A 17732-nucleotide genomic window follows, 5' to 3' on the forward strand; every position below is an offset into this window, starting at 1 on the left:
CAGTACGTTTACATGCAGCTGGAGAAAATCAAATTATTGGCTTAGTCCGACTGAAACCGGACTTTTGAATGTATGTAAGCAGCTTAAGCCTAGTTCACATTACACAATTTTCACCATGATTTTGACGGCGCAGAGGATCTTGAAAGCCACATTGGGTCAGAGGTGAGTCGGCAGATAGTCTGCCACGACAAGTCCTCATGTGTGAGCAAGCCTACGAGCAAGTCGCCCCCTCGTCTGTGACTGGATATCTGGCATGCTAGAAAACTGGAGAAGTGTGACACGACTGACAAAGAGCATCAGCCAATGAGAGGCGGGATACGTCCCACGTCAGCACGCAGGAGGATGCAAGAAATGTGAGGAGGACAAGCAAGCCGGCAAGCAGCAACAACAATGGCGGCATCCACAGGATCACGGGGAGTGAGTTGTGTTTGGACCCAGGCCCTGGAGGCAGATCTGATTCAACACTGGGAAGAATATCCATGCCTTTACGATGTGTCGTCTCCAAGTTTGGTGACAAACACACGTCGCCAGGTATGAACACTCAAAAGATTACGATAGTCTCGGCGACGCAAAATCAGGGTGAAAATCGTGTAATGTGAACTAGGCTTTAGTCCGACTGAAATTGCACTGTCCATAGCTCAACTAACACACCTAGATAATGCAATTGAAAATCAAACTATTGCTACATGTATCCACTTAGTCCGTCTGGACTACATATTGTTGGTCTATCTCGGTGTCTCATCTCCTTATCTTGGTTTACTTGGAGAAATAATCCCACTGAGTGCCCAGTAGTGACATACTTTAATATTTACTATATTTAATATAACAGTTTGATCAAATCACCAGGTAGGACCATCATTTAAGATAACAGAGATCAAAACCAGGCATTACATAGCTCAGTTAGCTTCAACCTGTCTGGCCAAGCAAAATGCTCGCTGCACATGTAAAGTTAGACTACTGAGTGTCAGGATCCCACAGTTCCCCATATTTTCCTGATGATGCCTCACATCTTATTGCTGAAAAGCTCCATTATTTTGGTTTGGCAGCTTGTAACAATATAGTTATGGGTTATTTACCATGTTTGTAGTGTACCCCACCACAACCACAGCTTTTAGGCATATTTGTGTTGTTTTCTAGTAGACGTAAATGACAAGGAGACACATTCACACAATACAAAGTCAGTGGAGGGCGATGAATTGTTTTTCACTCCGAGGGGGGGCGAGACTTACATGTGTTCTGTCTCTATGGTCAAAGACAGTCCATAAATATCAATCAATATGAACAACTCTCCCAAATGAAAACAAACAAACAAACAAAAGCACCCAGGGGAACGTTCTGATTATATGGGTACATTTTCTGTTTCTTGACTGAGAACACTACAGCAGAATAAAGCTCATTTGGAAACAATCTTAGTCCACAAAATCAGGCTCCCATTCATTGTCAGTGGAGCAGCTCTAGACTTTATGCTTGATGACATCACAGGTTTGATACTTACTGCTCTAATTTCTGGCTTTGAGAGAGAGGAGCTCATGTGCAAAATGCTGTTATAGTTGTATTATGTTATCTTGTCTTCAACAAGACAAGAAATGAGTAAGTTAGCTCAGCTGCACAGAAATCACTGAGGTCTGGACATATTATGTTCGTCTTGGAGCTGATTTATTGATGATATGGATGATACCAGCTGCGATGAAGGAAACGCAGCTCTATGCTTGGGTGGAGGAATGAAAAAGGGAGTGCATTTCTTTACTGTCACTATTCAACAGACTTGGCTGAGACAAGGAGCGAAGAGAGAGGGAGAGAGAGATGAGATTTCAAAGCTCATCTAGTGTTTCTATTTTTAAAGAAAAGTCAATAAGCTGGGAAGACAGGAGAGTTTTTTCTCTTTCAGTCTTTGCCCTTTCCTTCTCTTCTCCTTCTTTCTCTCCCTTTGCTTCTCTGTTGAATTCAACACCTATTTATTTTAATGAACACAAATGAGTGATACGCTGTAAGCATACACACTAGACAGAAGCGTGTGTGTGTGTGTGTGTGTGTGTGTGTGTGTGTTTGTACTCTGGGGACCTGACGCTCTGATCTGTCTGTCACAGCCTCAAAAAATCAATATCTGTCCTGAGAGAATGAATTGGCCGTTACTGGCTCTCAGATTTCAGCTCCACAGGGAGTCGCAGGTTAGTGAGTGTCTGCGTGTGCTGCTGCTGTCATGAGTTTGAATCCTGCTAACAGACTTTTTTTTGCAAATCCTACAATTTATTTTAATCTCCGCTGTGTATTAAGCTATATGCTAATTTTGCGAAGTAGATTGTTCTAGGACTCACACTGTAAAATCATCTACCTTTTTATCAGATATTTAGCTGTGATTTAACAGAGATTCTCAATGTTTTTTGTTTGACACAACTTCAGTGGTGGAAGAAGTAGTCACGCCTTGTACTAAAGTAAATGTATCAGTACAGCTCTGTAAAAATACTGTTACAAGTACTTCTTACATTCAAGATTTTACTTAAAGGAGCTCTATATGACATTCAGAGTGTATCTATGATTCAGAGGTCGTCCACACATGGCTCTCAACATGGGTGTGGCTGAGCCGGTGGCTAGCAGCTAAGGGGCCATACACATGCCACTTTTTTGTGCCCTCAAATTCATTATTTTTTATGTAGACGCACAGCAGGCACACTCAAACGCAATAACGACGCCAGAGCGGTGCACACGCATTCCCAAGCGCCTATTTTTCAGGTGCAACGACAGCACCCTGAGATAAACAGTGTTCAACTTTTGGAACACAGCAGTTTGCAGTTTGACAAGGAACAACCAATCACAGCCAAAAGATATCTTGCCCTCTCCCGTAAATATCAGTCTGTGAAAAATGTGGAGGAGAAGTTGATCGTTTTAGCACAGGGCTGCCAGAGCTTTACAACTGTCCCATGGATGATATGCCCACAGCGCCAGGAAGATCAGCTCTGCTCTCAGGATTTCAGGTTAACAGGTTATGGTACCATGCTTGTTGATTCTCTGCTCAGAACGCCATTACTGGGGCGTCGGTAGCGTAGTGGATAGTGCCAGCACCCCATGTATAGAGGTGATGCCTCGCTGCAGCGGCTGCGAGTTCTCTCTCTCTCTCCCATTTCACACACTATCCTGTCCATTAAAGGCAAAACGCCCCCCAAAAAATCTTAAAAAAAAAAAAAGAACGCCATTACTCCACTATATCTCTACACAGCAAATGGCAGTTTGCTGCTATATTAATGATCTGACTGTCATACACAGAACCTAGTATTAACAGAAAAAAGCACTTATATATTTAAAGTAAAAGTACTTGTTGGGCACAATGGTCCCTTATAGAAAGTTATATATCATATCATTGGAGTATTATCATTGATACTTTAACATACTTTAACAACATTTTAATGGTACAGCTGGTGGAGGTGGAGCACATTTAGCAACTTCATAAACTGTTGGAGAATTTAATCTACAGCACAATATTGTATTTTATAAATTTATCATTCTAAATTGAAATTAAATTTAGTAGAGCTGATATATGAAGTGGCATGAAACTGAAATACTCAAGTAAAGTAAAAGTACATCAAAAATGTGCTTACATGCAGTACTTGTGTAATGAACTTAGCTGCTTTCCACCACTGTTTTAACTTTCTATAAACTGTGCCTGAAACTGTGTAAACTAATATCAAGTCTGCTTTCATTTTATTTCAAAGTTACATTGTCGTTCTAAGATTAGGCAATGCAGACTTTTCCAGTCAATCTGTAATTATGACTGCAACAATAACATAATTTCAATTTTTTTTAATGGAAAGTATAAGACATACAATGTGTTGCATTACACAAGTCAGTATGTTTAAAGAATTTGTTTTTAAATCACAGGAAAGTTTTGACCCAATACTATTAGCTTCTAGATAAAAAAGTATACAGTCAAGTATATATGCAAAAGTATATAATCAAAAATCTGAAACTCTACAGCATAATTTTAAAAAAATGGTCAGCAGTAATGTGTATATAATTTGTAATTAAGGAGCAAAAGCTTTAAAAACAACATCAAAAATCCAACATTCAAATCACTGAGATTTCAACTGCACCTTATTGAATCTCTTTTTTTACAGCAACATTTTGTCTTGTCACTCTCAGTAAACCAAGCACGCACAAGACCAGGCCCCTGAAACTGAAGCAACTAATTCAGGATTACAGCAGGATAAAAGTTAGAAGTTTGAATCCAAATTATACAAAACCATGTGCCATGAGAATACAAGAGTATACAGTGTTATCTAGCAAGAAATCCTGGATAATTTATTATTTTTATACATTAACTGATACATTTTCAGGTGTTTCCTCAAACTAGATCCAAGGTCTTTCAAAATAAAAGTCCACAAAGTCACCAGTGATCTGGTTCACTTCACAATTCATTCACTAACAGTTAATTAACGGTCACTCTGGCTCCTGAGAAACTCAACAAACAACCATCTTAACCCCTAAAACTGTGAGCACTTTACAGACTGACTGACTCCTGCTGGCTGCCAAAGAGCAGATCTGTCTCTATTCACTGCGAGGCTGCAGCAGACTCAACTGTGGAGCAACCTGAGTGCTGGTCACAGGGTGGGAATGTTTCTATGTACGATGTGTGAGTCCTACACAACGGCAGGGATTTCCATCTGGACTAGTCCTGCCAAAAATCCTCCTCCTCCTCCTCCTCCTCCTCCTCCCGCTGCTGGCCCCTGGCTAGACTGCTGGCAAAGCCCCACTTCCTGAATCCCCGTCTCCACAGCAACGCTGCTAGGAAGAGGTTAAAGCCTTCCCAAAATTCTCTGCGGTTCGCTGGTGTACAAGTCTGTGTGTCTCTGTGCTGGTGTTGGTTTGTGTGTCTGTGTGTGTAAAGTCAGTTTCCCTGCTGCTTGCTGACAGTGAGTCAGTGCCACTGCAACTAGAGGTTTTATAAATAGAGCCAGAATGGAGGCTTCAAAAGCCACACCATGTCATTACAGCTCTGTGAGGAGAAAAGGAGATCTTTGAGGGAGAAGAAGAAACTACCAGCAGAAACACTGCAGGAGCAGAGTGAGACAGAGTGAGATCACTTCCTGCCTGATGAGACCCTCACTAAGGCATTTTAACTCACAGTGACAAACATGCACTCAGATGTACAGTGACTTTACTCACAGCTTCTTATTAGGACTACAAGTACTGAGTATTTTCATTAATGATTATTTTCTAGTCTTTTTCACTGATTTCTAGTCAATAAAATCATATAATAAACCGTCACCAGGCTCAAGGACGACTTTTCATCTTCCCTGACTTTGACTTTGTACCATTTTATGTCTTTGATTCTCATTGTCTTTTACTTGCATGATTTTTTTTTTCATTTTCATGGTTATGAATATGACAATAAATAACTTGAAACTTGAAAAATGCTATTCACAAGTTTCCTGGTCCCCTAGTTTTAGTCATTTTTTTATTGAAAGTGACTCATGGGAGATTATGTGTATCTGTTAAATAATTGTTATATAATAGCCTAATGATAATTGTTTAAGCTTTTTAAAAAATCCATTGAAGAAAATGTCGATTGAAGGGGACCTACTCAAATTGCAGGCTTTGTCTGATAAGACGTTTAAAACCCAAAGATATCCAGTTTATTATCCTTGCAAAAAATACATAACTAAATACATGAATAAAACACAAATAAGATCAGTAAATTATTGTATATACTAAGCTGAAACAGTTGAATTCAATTGATTTTACTTGAGAAAGTGCAGGCAAAACTGTGCTTCTGTTGATTGACTAATTGATAAATGGACAATTTTTTGGTAGATTGATCGTTTCCTTTTTACTCTTTCACCTAGACATATAACAGACAGATCTGTAGTTTATAAACTGACAAAGAAAAAGTTCTCAAATCACCTGGAGTCAGCCTTTTTTATTATACTGGCCGAGCAGCTATTTTCATTTTCAGTCAGTCTATCAATTGTGTATTCGGCTAATTGTTTAATCTTCAAAATTCCATTAAAGCTCCCAGAGCCCAAAGTGACATCTCTATATTGCTTATTTTGTTTGGCACAAAGTCCAAAATAAGAAAATATTCCATTTACAAGAAAACAGATAGAAAATGCAGAAAAGCAGCAAATCCTTGACATTACAGGAGGCAGACCCAGTGAGTATTTGACATTTTTGCTCAATGTATTATTTGAATGTAAATCAGTTATTTCAACTGATTAACCAGCTAATATATTCTCACTAATAGTGACTAACATACTAAATAACTGTCTTATATTCAGTACACAAAAATACATGTATGCAAGCAAGCTTGAACCAAAGTATTACATACACATACATTTGCACACACACTCCTCCTTTTTCTGTGACATCATGCAGTGCAGAGACGCTGGATGCTTGACTGGCCTGATTTATAACACACAACCAGGATTTACATGCACATGGTTTGTTCCCACAGCTTAGTCTGAGCCGTGTCTGTGTGTTTGTATATGTATGTGTGAAAGACGAAAGTGAGCAGGAGTGACATGAAACAGAGAGGGGGAGACTCTGACAGAGATGTAAAGCTAGCAACAGATTAAGAAGGAGAGAAAAGGGAAGAGGAGAAAAGAAAAATAAGGTCAGAGAGAGAAAACCAGACGTTTGCAGAGTAACGGTCGTAACTGCCGGTGCACGTCTTTGTGTCATTCCAGAGCTGTAAGAGCTGCTAATGGGAGTTTAACCGACATTCATGCTCAACAGACAGACAATAATTCTGCCTAACAAATAACATAGACCTGCCTGTGCAGAAAAAATTTGATCTACACATGTGATTTATAGTTTGCATCCAGAGCTGCACAGCCAGTGTTATGTTGACTTTAGCCAGCTGTTTGGCTGTAGTTAGGCCACTGACCTCCTGGCTCTAGCTCCATATTTATCGCACAGATGTGTGAGCTGATATCGATCTTCTCATCAAACTCTCGGCAAGAAATGAGTGTCTTTTGGGCCGTCGGTGGCTTAGCGGTAGAGCAGGCGCCCCATGTACAAGGCTGTTGCCGCAGCGGCCCGGGTTCGACTCCAGCCTGTGGCCCTTTGCTGCATGTCACTCCCTCTCTCTCTCTCCCCCTTTCACACTTGTCTGTCCTATCAAATAAAGGCTAAAAAATGCCCCAAAAATATCTAAAAAAAAAAAAAAGAAATGAGTGTCTTTCCTGAAATCATAAACTTTTCCTTTAAGGATCAAAGATGAGGGCTGGCAGGTGCTGCTGGTCCTATCTCCCAACTTTAAACTAATAGTCTGGTTAATTATTTAACTGTTAGTTGAATCATTTAAAACATGCTTCGTCACTTTCTTACAAAGGGTTCAATAAAAAGGTCAGGATCACTCTGATGCCTGTGGGCCAAGTACAGCACCAGAGTCATTAGCCAAGCCTATCACTGGAAACGGGGAGACAGCTAGCTAATGTAACTCCTTGTAAAACCATTTCTCATTTTTATTTGTGTAGGCCACAGATTAAACACACAAGATACAATGTAGTAAGCTTTAGAGGTGTCTTCAAGTCTTAATGCTAAGCTAAGCTAAGCTAAGCTAAGCGTATCACCTCCATACTTATGCTGCCTTCACATCATATTGTTTAAACTGTAATCGCAAGCAGCCGAGAGCATTGATGACAGTGACAATAAATCCCACTGAGTGCAAAGAACTACAGGAAGTGTCAAGAAACCACAAAGCCCCCTTCACTGTTACACCTTAATAAAATCAAATTCTAACACGTTTAAAATCCATTTAGCTCTTGAAAAAGGACCTAAATGTGTATTACATGTGTTTAATATTGTTATTAGCACAGACTAGCAAGAATAAATGTTGGCATTGTAGAATTCTGCAAAACACAGATAAGTTAACATTTGCAGGCTATTGTACACGTGAATAACATGATCAATGTTATTCACTTCACCTGCCAGTGGTTTTAATGTTTTGGCTGATCCGTGTATAGTGTATGTTAAAACTTGGTTAATGTGTGGTTAGGTTTAGGCACAAAAAAACACTTGGTTATGGTTAGAAAAAGATAATGTTTTAGCTTTGAAATGCCCACTTCTGGTGGTATAATTCCAGCAAGAAACATTGCGATGTCTCAGTAAAAAGCAATCACTTTTAGTGGCACTATCCTGGCAGGAAATGCAGCATTGTCTTGCAAAAAACAACCCTTTTTGGTGGCACTATCCCGGCAAGGCACACAATAATGTCTCTGCAAAAAAACAACCACTTTTCCAGGAACTATCATGACAAGAAACGAACCAATGACTCAGTAAAAAACAACTGCTTTTCCTGGTACTATACCTGGTGGACAGCTGTTGGACACTAAAAAACACCCATGTTTGGTACCTAAAAAGATGTTGGAAGTCACAGCAATGACTCAATAAAAGAGGCCAGCATTCTCTTCTGTCGATTTGGCAATGGTGAGAGTGGTCGAACTCCTGCCAAGAAAGCAAATATTTCCCAAAATACCAAACTAGTCCTTTAAATACATATACAACATATGTCTTTGGCTTTGACACCTGATCTTCCTCTGAACCTTGTAACATTTTCCTGAGTCAAATGTATTGATCTTGCACTTATAAATGAAATACTTAAAGCACACGTGTTGCATCGGTTATTAAAAGTGCAGATAGTAAGTAAGTAGAGTTATGAGGATGAATGACGCAGCCCACAGTCATGATGAGTAACACACTGACTGACTGGGTAAATGAATGGCTAGACTCTGCTCCCCCACGCACACACACACACACACACACACACACACACACATACATTTATACACACACAGCATATATAAACACATAAACATACGCACAGACTGGACTGGCTTGCCAACAATACTGTAGCTTACTACTCAGCAAGACTGGACAGAGAGAGAGTAATTAAAGTGAGAGTGAAGCAGAGGAACTGAAACAGAAAGAAGAGTGTGCACATACAGCAGGATAACAAGAGAGAGACATAAAAAGAGAAAAGTGCACAATGGGGTCACTGGTTCTGCCGTCTTACACACACTGATCAATATTTACAGCTCCAGGACGTCACTGATAGCATCATAGAAACCTAAGGACATCATAAACACTGTGGAGGCAAGAAATCTCTCCCTCTTCTTCTCTCTGTCTCTATTTTTTCTTCTTTCGCTCATGTTAAGATGCAGCGTGCATACCAAAAAGCTGCTGGGAGAGCAAACCAACAGAGACTGCCGGCTAGACAGACAGACAGGGGAGGATGGAGCTGCCAGTCAAGCATTTCACAAAGAGAAGACGGACGATTTCAGTGTGATAGAAATGGTGCTGAAATGTATAATGAATTAGTCCAGTTATTCAAGACAGATATGATGGATGACAAGATAATTAAAGGGAAAAGAAAGACAAATATATATTTCTGGGTTTTTTTTGGCAGAATCTAGATATAACATCTAATAAGAAAAAAATGACTCTCGTGACTGGTCACGATTTACATCCACACTGAAGACATAACAAGTAAACATTGCCTCATTCAAAGGGACACGAGCCTAAAAGGTTGGGAACCACTTGATTCGTTTCTAGAGAGATATTAACTGATGACAATTTTGTTGATCAATTTAAGTCAAAAATTGCCAAACATTTGCTGGCCTCAGTGTTTCAGATATGAGGACTTCCTGCATATCTCTGTTTAGGATCACTGTACACTGTGTATATTTGGATTTTGGGCTGTTTGACACCCAAACAAGGAATTTAGAAATGTCACTTTGGGCTGTAGGACCTTTATTGTCCATATAACCCAGTGTTGTAACACTCAAGATTGGTCTTGGTCTCCAGATCCATTTTAAAAGGTCTTGGTTTTGTCTCAGAATCGACCACATTTTTACTCGGCTTTGCCTTGCTCTCAGACAAAGAGGACTCTGGATTTTATCTCAATACCCGTCAAGACCAATACTACACTAAAGTAACTACACTAAACTAAACTACCTGTGCGAAAAGTGTTGAATAAAGATGGTTTAATTGATTTCAGCTCCTTAGTGTATGTATTTGTCTGTTCATAGAAAACAAAGGACAATTCCCACATGAAAGGCAATGCCTTTTGATTGTTCTATCAAGACATTTTTATGGTACACTCAGACATACACACATACATACAGTATGCATGCAAAGAGGTAAATAAAGAGGAATGCTAGTTTTAAGGAGTGCCTATGGTTTACACATTCCACATTTTATTTTAAGTGTGTCATGCAGTATGGGACTCGAACTGGTCTGGTCTTGGTCTTGACTTGGTCTCAACCAGTCAAGTCTCGGTCTTGTCTCGATATCGACACACTCTGATCTTGGTCATGACTTGGTCTCAACCAGTCAAGTCTCGGTCTTGTCTCGATATCGATACACTCTGGTCTTGGTCATGACTTGGTCTCAACCAGTCAAGTCTCGGTCTTGTCTTTCTCGATATCGATACACTCTGGCCTTGGTCATGACTTGGTCTCAACTAGTCAAGTCTTGGTCTTGTCTCGATATCGATACACTCTGGTCTTGGTCATGACTTGGTCTCAACCAGTCAAGTCTCGGTCTTGTCTTTCTCGATATCGATACACTCTGGCCTTGGTCATGACTTGGTCTCAACCAGTCAAGTCTTGGTCTTGTCTCGATATCGACACACTCTGATCTTGGTCATGACTTGGTCTCAACCAGTCAAGTCTTGGTCTTGTCTCGATATCGATACACTCTGGCCTTGGTCATGACTTGGTCTCAACCAGTCAAGTCTCGGTCTTGTCTTTCTCGATATCGATACACTCTGGCCTTGGTCATGACTTGGTCTCAACCAGTCAAGTCTCGGCCTTGTCTTTCTTGATATCGATACACTCTGGTCTTGGCCATGACTTGGTCTCAGTTTAGGTGGTCTTGACTACAACACTGGTATAGCCCAAGAGTCACTTTCTAAAGTCGCATCTTTCTCATTTTTTGGCACAGTGCCTTGCTTAAACATTTTTTTAAAAAGTGGTTAATTTCATTATAAATGTAGTATACTTTGATTTTAGACTTTAAGGCTGACTTTAGACTTTAATAGGTGAATCAGAGATAATCAGTAATGAAGACAATCATTAGTTAAATAAAGAAAAAAGAGATATCCATTGCAGTTATGTGTCTCTAGTGATGAATGTCAGTCGTGTGAAAAAATAGATTTGATTATTAAACCAAAATCCTCTAATTCAAAGCCCTCAGATAAAATCAAATTACAACCATGTCACATACTAACACTGCACTCCTTTATCCCCTGCATCAGAGACATACTGGTGCTTTCCAACACTATAACATGCAGTAGTAAGGGGGTGTGTCTACGGCCGGTGCAGAGGAAGAAATGGGTGGAAGAAACCAACTGAATTATATAATTTCGCCTGAATACAATGGATTGAATTATAAATAGGTGGCTTTGTGTCTTACAGATCTGACCGAGAAGACGAGTAGCCTGTATGTTGAAGGTACAACATAAGGCTGGAGGGAGATGCACGTTTGACCATCTGGTACAAAGCGGCAGGAGGGGAGCCTGAATCTTGATTCCCCCCTCCCCTCAGACTGCACCTTGCATAATATTGCTGAGCTTTTCCAGACAGACAGACAGCCTGCAGTGGTGAGGTCCACTGGGATTCACACAGCAGGTGGAGGTGGAGGTGTGATGATGAAGGGGCTGGCTGTAGGGCTTGCACTGATCAATAAAGGCACCCCCTCATAAATGTGTGTGTGCACATAAAATAGCTGCAGCTGGTGTTTCATGTCATCATTTTGCATGCATGCCTCTCTGTGTCTGTCTCTCCCTTTGAACGTGAAGAGGGAATGTGTTTGCATGAATGGACATCAGACATGGAGACCAAACGCGCTGTGCACGCAGGGCTGCATGCAGGAGGAGCAAACTGGCAGCACGGGGCTCTTTGTCCAACACACACCCGCCCTTGCTTGCATTGGATGGATCACACCAGCTAATTACATTTATCCATTTGCGGCTGGCTCTGCTGCCCAAATGCTGTCTCCATACTGCTGCTGCTCAGCGTCTCTCATTAGTGGTGGGAACAACCTCGGCAGCCTTCTCACGACCCAGAAACCCTCTCTGAGTGACTGTCCGCTGGTTATTTCCAGCCCAGCCCTCCGGCGCACAAATCACGAGCAGTGTGCTCCGAAATTTCAACAACTGACTGTGTGAGGTTATTATTATTATTATTATTATTATTATTATTATTATTATTATTATTATTATTGCTATTATTATAATGAAACCACATTCATCTCGTGCAATGATGCCAATCAACGTGGAGCATGTGATCAACACGTTATTGATCATGGTCTCTGCCAGGAGCACCAAGACAACACCGTTACACGCCAAATTCATCATTATATTAATTTTAATAGGCACGGTTTAGGATTTGGTGATCGGATATGTCCCTAAATAGTGTGTCTTGCGAGTTCAGAGGCTCGTGCGCATCATATTCCGTCTTGAGTCTGGTAGTTTTGATTTCTAAGAATTAATTTACGTATTAATTCACATTTTATATCCCCATGCGACTCGGCAGCTCTTGATAATACATGATGATTGTATCACGCACGGGTGGGTGCCGAGTTGGAAACACCAGCCGGAGCTCTGGAGCCGCCGCTTACCTTCGCCGGGCAGCAGCGGTCCTGGAATCCGAGCACAGAGCGAGGGAGGCCGGGGATGCTGCCACCACTGCTCCCTCTCCTCCGGAGGGGTGGATGGATGGATGAAAGGCTGGTTTTTCCGCTCCACCGATCGGGTTTGTGTTACCACGCTTCCTCCAAAACCGAACCGACACACAGCCGGGGGGGTGAGGCTGGAGGAAAAAAAGCAAGGCAACGTAATCCTGAATGGTAATGGCTGTCCTATTCCTCCTCCTTTCCCCCTCTGTGGTTCTCCCTTCTCCTCTCAGCAACCCCCCACCAGCCCTCCTCTCCTGGTCCGCTTTCAAACACACACACACACACACACACACACACACACACACACACACACACACACACACACACACTCACTCTCTCTCTCTCTCTCTCTCTCTCTCTCTCTCTCTCTCTCTCTCTCTTTCTCTTCAATAGGCTATTTTCACGGCTCCGACACTTAACCCATGTCTATTGAGTGTGTTAAGTGTCGCGGAAATTGAAATTTCGGTTGTACTCCTGCGTCATCCAGTGGCTCAGCAGCACCGCCAAACCCAAACCGACACACTCACAGTCACACACACTTTCACTCGTTTGGGGAATAAAGAGGGGGAAAGGGCGTTCACGGTATTTGCAGCGGCTACTCATTCACATATATTTCAGGATTACGCAGAAGAAGCATTGCTGGATCTGTTCTGCGCTTTTGCATCACGAGATAGCATTAATCTGGGTTTTTATAATCCCTCCACATACACACACATACACACACACACACACACACACACACACACACACACACACACCACCAACTCCTCCTCTCTCTCTCTCTCCGAACAGCTGGAGGAAGAGAGGGAGTAGCTCAAAAAGCAAATTGATTACAGCTGGAGAGATGGAGAGGAGTGGACAGTTTTATTTGGGCTGCCGCTCCCAATCAAGTCTTCACAGTTTGGGCTGACCTTTGGGCTGTCATAGGAGTCCCACACCTCACACTTTACATGTTTGTAATTTTTTATGCAAACTTTTCCATCAAAACATTGTTTATAGGCTGCAACTTTGAACTGGATTTTAGGGCCCAATGTAAAGGCAAGTCTGGCAAACTCTGCACCTCAGCATCTGCATCTCATTTAATGATTCAGTGTGTAGGATGTAGGGAGATATATTGGCAGAAATGGAATATGATACAATAAGTAAGTTTCTTTAGTTTATAATCACCTAATAATAAGAATAGTAGTGTTTTTGTTACCTCACAATGAGCCATTTATATCTACATAGGGAGCAGGTCCTCCTCCACAGAGTCTGCCATGTTGCACCGCCATGTTTTTACAGTAGCCCACAATGGACAAGCCAAACAGATAGGGCCTTTCACGTTTGTATGTTTTAACATTTCAGCACCAGCAGCCATGGTTAAAAGGAGAGCACGTATTAGCAGGTGCTAGGCTAGCGGCCTATCTTCAACATGCCAAACAGCGTGTAGGAGAAACACTGATTCGTAACGTGAAACTGCTTTATTCAGTGTTTTTACTGTTTCAAATCACCAGGTCTGTTTGTTTTGGAAAAGAAGAGACCTCTGCAGATAATTTTGCCCCTGGTAAAAACCTACTGAATGTTTAAATTAGAAATACGGTGAGCACACGTAAGTTATAAGAGAAAATAGTTGAGCACACATAAGCAGGTCCTGGGCTAGTGAGTCGTCTGCAATGTGCCAAACAGCATAGGAAATGCAGGGGACGTGCCCCCTTCATATACGAACATGTACATTTGCTCCCCCTGATAAAAACACTAAAGTAGCATATGATTTTGCTTTTGATAAAACTTACACCATATGTTGATGCAAGGAAGAAAATCACAAATTGGTGGATAACTCAATTCATCAGAATGCAGGAAATGAATTGTTTGATGGCCAAAATTCTCTGGCAGGAGACCCCCAAACCCCCCATTTCATGTAACCCACAGTGTTGAAACGAAACAATGACTGTGTGCAATATGAAAGAGGTCCCTCAGATCTCAACACGACATTTAAAGTGTCTGTCAATTCACTGTTTGGGTTTTTAATAGACCAAAACAAAGAACTGCTATTGCTCTTCCAGTCATTATTCTTAATTGTTGTTTTTTGTCATTCTTTTCTCGATTACTGTTTGTAGTGTTTTTTCTGTTTGCTTTATTGTAAGTCTCTATGCCTGTAAGAGTGTTGTAAGGATGTGTTTTATTCCTCAAAAGCTAAACCAGGGACAAGATCTGCAAATTAGCCACAGCTGTAAGTCCTACATATATTACATTGGTTGCATTTTTTTATTTTATTTTTTTGGCATTTTAGCCTTTGATTGACAGGACAGACAAGCGTGAAAGGGGGAGAGAGAGAGAGAGAGAGCGACATGCAGCAAGGGCCACTGGCCAGAGTCGAACCCGGGCCGCTGCGGCAACAGCCTTGTACACGAGGCGCGTGCTCTAACCACTAAGCCACTGACGCCCCGCATTGGTTGCATTTTACTTAAATGTAACAATGCCTACACGTAAAATAAATTAATAAATAAACAAATAAAAATAAACTTTACTATTTTGGTTTAGTCTTACCGCTCTCATAGCATCCAAAAACCTACAACTGCCCAGCACCAAGCAGCATACTGTGGAAGCAGGTTGGAGCACAATTTCACTTATTTCCAAGGTGCATGGAGAAGAGGAAGACATCTGAAGAGGTCAAAACTCCAGCTACACTTGTACACAGAATGATTTTATTATAAGACCAATGTGTTCCAGCAGACACAGCAACCAGGTGGTAAACCCAATCACCAGACGATATGCTGGCTTTTCATGTTTTTGCAAACCACAGATGGTTACATTTGAACATTATTAGTTAGTGGATACGTTGAAACTTTGGTTTCGACAATGCTGTGGCTAACATGTAGTTACCTTTTGACACAAAAAAAACCTTGGTTGTGGTTTGGAAAAGAGCATGTTTTGGTTTAAAATACCAGTTTTGGTGGCACTATCCGGGCAGGAAACAGCACATTTCGAGGTACTATCCTGACAGGAAAAGCAGGGAGGTCTTGGTAAAAAAAAAAAACAAAGAAACAAACAAAACAAAAAAAAAAAAACAGTTTTTATGATACTATACATGGTGGACACACAGCAACTGGTTGATACAAAACAACCAGTTTTGTTGCTTGTTGGTCTAGAATAGTGGTCTGCCTCTTGGCAGCTGTCTCATCTAGGTAACCCACCATCCAACATTCCCTCCACCTCCCGATGAAAAGCCAGCTCATACACTACATTACTTTGGGAATGTATGTATTAATCGTACAAATGTAACTTATCTGTGGTATGCAGAAACGTACAATGTCAGCTTTTATTCCAACAACTGAGCTGTGTGAACACAGGGGAGAATTTAGCAGCTAAAGACCCCAGTATTCCTATCAGGAGGTGGTGCAGACCAAAACTGGAGCTAAAAGGGAGTGAATCCTGGACTTACATTCTTCAGGTGTCCAGAGACATGACTCCAAAAAACGCTGCTCTGTTTTAGTCAACAAGTAGTTAATGAAAAATGGTCTTGTATTGAGTTGAGGTGTCCTTGTTTTGCCCGACTGTGATGCGCTCAGATTGATAAAGCACTGGGTCAACAGGGTATCACTGGGATTGCTGTGTTGGTAGAGCAGGATAATCCAGACGCAGCTGATCAGAGAGGGTGAAACACTGCTGGATTATCTGCTGCAGCTTTAATCAAACAGTAGCTAATGTACTGACCGGCCACATGTACTGTGACAATAAACATGGAGTAAAGTTCACCACTGTAACTGCTTGTTTTTTCATTACCAGTTAATTATTGATGATCCTTCAGTATAAAGCGGGGCTGTATAGAACTGGAGCTCCTGTCATGAATCTAATGGTCAGTGATGGCTTTGGCTGTGAACTCAAACCAAACTGAAACTTGTGATAATGTGAGTCATGGATCTGTCAACGCCGCCATGGCTATCTGTAATTTTCAGTTTAGTAAAACCAATTTGGATCAGGAGGACAATGAGACCAATTGCCTTCAGACTAAGCTTAACTGTGTGAGTCATTCATGGAAAAACTTATTCATTCACACACGGGCATAAAGTTAAAACCTCAGTGAAGTTTAATCAGATTTGAGGATGTGACATTAAACTGAGTATACAGTTTAGATTGTGAGGAGACCTCCAAACTGCCCACGGCTACTTCAGCACCAGTTTCCTGACACTCTAACACTTTCAGTTTGGCCTGATGTCAACAGTCTGGGCACTTAGCTAATGTTTCCACCTGTGTGATCTGGAATGAAAATACAGGTTTAGTACTTGCTCTTTAACTTGTACCCGACAAAGTAGGAAATTTTAATTTTCTCTTACTGCACTTACACCAACATGCCAAATCAAATTCCAAACACTTCCTTCTATTGTACAAATGCTCAGTGCTCAACCAATGTTTATTTTCCTCTTTGGTAACACTGAATAGTTCTCAGCCTCTAAGACCTTTAAAAGAACCCTATAATAATCTTTTAGGATTTAGGATTTTAGAAATGGAGATTTACAGCTCATTTCTCCCGGTGGATCTCACCAAACCAAGACAGTTTAGAACCAGTCACCAACGAAACAATTTTCTAGGTATTTAAAAAAACATCACACATTTCACATTTAATGTATTTTACGGTTCAGTTAGTATTAACTTTAAATGGGCTATATGCAAAATTCTGAACTTATGAGTTGTCTGTACATGGTTCTTGACATGGAGGTGCCTCAACAAGCAGCTAGTAGCTAACTGTGCTAACTTCATAAACAGCGCTAAACAACAGCAACAGTGCTGACAGAGCTGATGGTGTTAACTGGGGGGGAACCACAGGGTAGGCGCTACATTTCCCATGCAGGCACAGCCAGAGAGGCAACAAACCACAGAGAAGCTCAGATTACAACATATGTAGAAGGAGCATGACTTAATTCTCTGCTGAGGATACCATTACTCCACCATATCTTTACACAGGAGCTCTGATTCTCTGCCCAAGCCCAATTGTTCCCAACCTGACCCACCGGGTTGAAGCTGGGCTTAATGTCTCATCATTACCCCAGGCTTGAATCATGGTGGGTTTTCACTACTTTACA

The 17732-nt window shown here is 41.2% G+C and overlaps 1 protein-coding gene across 7 annotated transcripts in view; it reads right to left on the reverse strand.

Moving 5' to 3' along the window:
- The window catches only part of macf1a (microtubule actin crosslinking factor 1a), a 269747-nt gene extending 256838 nt beyond the window's left edge, over positions 1-12909 (reverse strand). For 4 of the 7 annotated variants that reach the window (XM_049602953.1, XM_049602956.1, XM_049602954.1 and 1 more), the window contains exon 1: positions 12616-12909. The gene's annotated coding sequence lies outside the window, so the exon portion shown is untranslated. The remainder of the gene's footprint in view (positions 1-12615) is intronic. The other 3 variants (XM_049602957.1, XM_049602947.1, XM_049602955.1) reach the window with 1 other exon arrangement.
- Positions 12910-17732: the final 4823 nt, after the last annotated feature.

This window comes from Epinephelus fuscoguttatus, linkage group LG17 (assembly GCF_011397635.1).
Source record: "Epinephelus fuscoguttatus linkage group LG17, E.fuscoguttatus.final_Chr_v1".
NCBI classification, from domain to species: Eukaryota; Metazoa; Chordata; class Actinopteri; order Perciformes; family Serranidae; genus Epinephelus; species Epinephelus fuscoguttatus.